The sequence below is a fragment of the Brassica oleracea genome, chromosome C4 (assembly GCF_000695525.1).
Source record: "Brassica oleracea var. oleracea cultivar TO1000 chromosome C4, BOL, whole genome shotgun sequence".
Classification (NCBI taxonomy): Eukaryota; Viridiplantae; Streptophyta; class Magnoliopsida; order Brassicales; family Brassicaceae; genus Brassica; species Brassica oleracea.
Window position 1 is genome coordinate 45074350 of NC_027751.1, and position 3064 is coordinate 45077413.

A 3064-nucleotide genomic window follows, 5' to 3' on the forward strand; every position below is an offset into this window, starting at 1 on the left:
TAGAAGGGTGATGAGCTGTCGTCTCATATCCTTTTTTGATGCGAAATGTTTTGTTCGAGATCTGTTTCGAGAGTTTTTCCGCGAGATATCGACTTCGCGGGATATCTGAAGATGTCGAATATAAACATAGAGGCATGGTTTTGGGATCTCGTATCTTTTGGATATCATGCCTTGAGATGTTAGAGACCAGTGCATTGGGTTTAGGGCAAGACCTAGGTTTACTCTCGGCTTAAGATTTTATGTGGTGACTAGCCGGCTATCGATTTATCTGTCGCGATTTCTCCCTAACGGCTGATTTATTTTCGAATATCAAAATGTTTCGCGGATAAAAGATAATTTGCTTGGTTAAGATATGCCGGAAACATCGAAGGCGTGGTCGGATGTTTTTGAGTTTGAGAGTATACGAGTATACGTATCCACTCCCCCCCTTTTTGATTAGAGGGGACAGCTGAATTTGCCTTTCGACAAACTGCCTACGTACTCCTTATGGAGACCAAGCCGTCTCGTAGTTCGGTGATTGTGAGTTGGTTAGTGATACTATTTTTTGAGATGCATCGTGTTCCAGGTCCTTGGAATTTCTATGCCTTGCATGTTGGCTATTTTGTAGGAGCCCGGTCGGACGACTTTTTCGATTTTATAGGGTCCTTCCCAGTTTGCTCCGAGTTTTCCCGTGTTTCGTTCAGCGGTGTTTGGGAAGACTTTGTGAAGGACTAGATTTCTCTGATTAAATCTGCGATTCCATACGTTGGAATTGTAGTGCTTTGCGGCCGCGTGTTGGTAATTTTGGATTCGGATGAGCGCTCGATCTCGGCGCTCGATCTCGGCGCTCGTTAATGAGATCGAGATCGTCGAGGAGCATTGCTTTGTTGAGCCCCTCTCATTCGGAAAGTAATCTTCTTTGAACACCGGGGAATTCTTCTTCTGCGGGAATCATGCATTCCGTTCCGTACACCAGAGCGAAAGGGGTTTCTCCTGTTGCTCGCCTCGGGGTGGTACGGTGGGACCAGAGGACTCCCTCGAGTTCGTCGGCCCACCTACCTTTTTTGGCCTCCAGAATGGTCTTATTAATCGTTTCAGCTTGTCCGCTACACTGCGGATATCTGGGCGTTGATTTGTTAAGCCGTATCTTCCATTTTTCGCAGAATGCTTCGAACGGGGTGGAGATAAACTGAGATCCGTTATCGGTTACGATTTCGTAAGGAACTCCATGCCTACAGATGATGTTTTTCCATACGAAACTTTCGACTTGGACATCTTTTATACTTGCGTACGAATCTTCCTCTACCCATTTTGAAAAGAAATCGGTGAGGACTAAAAGGAAACGCTTTTGCTTTGAATTATGAAGGGGACCGACGATGTCCATGGCCCAGCACATAAAACGATAGGGCGATGTAATGGAGGAGAGAACATCGGCTGGTTGGAGCATGCCTCTGGCATTTTTCGCATTTTCGTGCGAACTTCTTGCAATCTCTGATCATCGTTGGCCAGTAGTATCCATGGCGCTTGATTTTCACTGCCCGTGATTTTCCGCCGGAATGATTGCCGCAGGACCCAGAATGTACTTCTTCCATCACTTTTTTTGCTTCTTCCCCATCCAGGCACGTCATGAGTGGTCCGGCGAATCTCCATTGGTAAATTTCGCCGTCTATTGTTACGTAGCGCGTGGCCTGTGTTCGGACTTTGCGGGCTGCCCATTTCTCGGTGGGCATGCGTCCGTCGATAATGTAGTCTCGAATTTTCTGCAGCCATGGGGTATTGCAGCCGCAATCAGATTGCTCTGATTGCGGTTGTATCGTAACTTCTTCTTCTTCGTCATCTTGACCTTCTATGAGGTTGATGACGATTGGTGGTCCGATGCTCGGGTGTTCGATGAACTCGACCGGAATTATCCTTTTAAGTCCTGGATAAGAACTTAATGCTAAGGCCTCGAGAGCATCTGCCTGGATGTTTTCAGAACAGGGAATTCGCGTAAGGGCAAAACAGTCAAACTTTTAAGCTAGTTTTCGGACCAGTTTGAGGTACGCATCCATACGTTCGTCCATGGCTTCATACTCTCCGTTGTACTGACTTGCCACTAACTGGGAATCGCAGTAAGCGTGGATGTTTCGTATCTTCAAGCCGTGAGCCAAACGCAGTCCTGCGACGAGTGCTTCGTATTCGGCTTCGTTGTTTGAGGCGTGGAATTCCAGCCTAAATGATTGCTCTAAGATCTAGTCTGCAAGCACTTGTGATTTTGCGCTTGTTCTCGGTCGGTACTCGATATCGTATTCGCTCAGTTCTACCGTCCATTTGGCTAATCGGCCCAATTGACTCGGGCTATGCAGGATCGTTCGTAAGGGAAAAGTCGTGAGGACGACGATCGTGTGGGATTGGAAATATAGTCTTAGTTTTTGGGCCGATGTTACGGCAGCGCATTCTAATTTTTCCATTAGCGGGTATCTAGATTCGGTATCCAGCAAAGTTTTGCTTATATAGAAAATAGGTTTCTGTTCGCCGCGTTCTTCCCTGATTAGCACGCCGCTCACAGCTGTTGCTGATACAGCGATGTACAAGAACAAAGGTTCTCCCTCCACTGGTTTTGCGAGGACTGAGGGGGGAAGCCAAATACTGCTTCAGCTGTTGGAAAGCGTTTTCGCATTCTTCCGACCATTCGAATTTTTATTTCCCCGTAAGACATCATAGAAAGGCAGGCACTTGTCTGTTGATCACGAAATAAACCGGTTAAGTGCCGCGACTCTACCGGGTCAACCTTTGGACTTCCCGCTTATTCTTCGGCGAAGCCATCTCGATCAGTGCATTTATCTGTTTTGGATTAGCCTCGATGCCGCGGATGTGACTAGGTAGCCGAGGAATTTCCCTGATGCCACGGCGAATCTGCATTTTGTCGGGTTGAGCTTCATGTTATGGGAATTTATCTGCGCGAAACATTCCTCGAGATGTGATACGTGATCCTTTGCTTGGAGGGATTTGACGAGCATGTCGTCACGAGTCGTTGGTAAGTTGCGCCGGCGTTTTTTAGGCCGAAGGGCATTACCCTGTAGCAATAGGTTCCGCGATCGGTAAT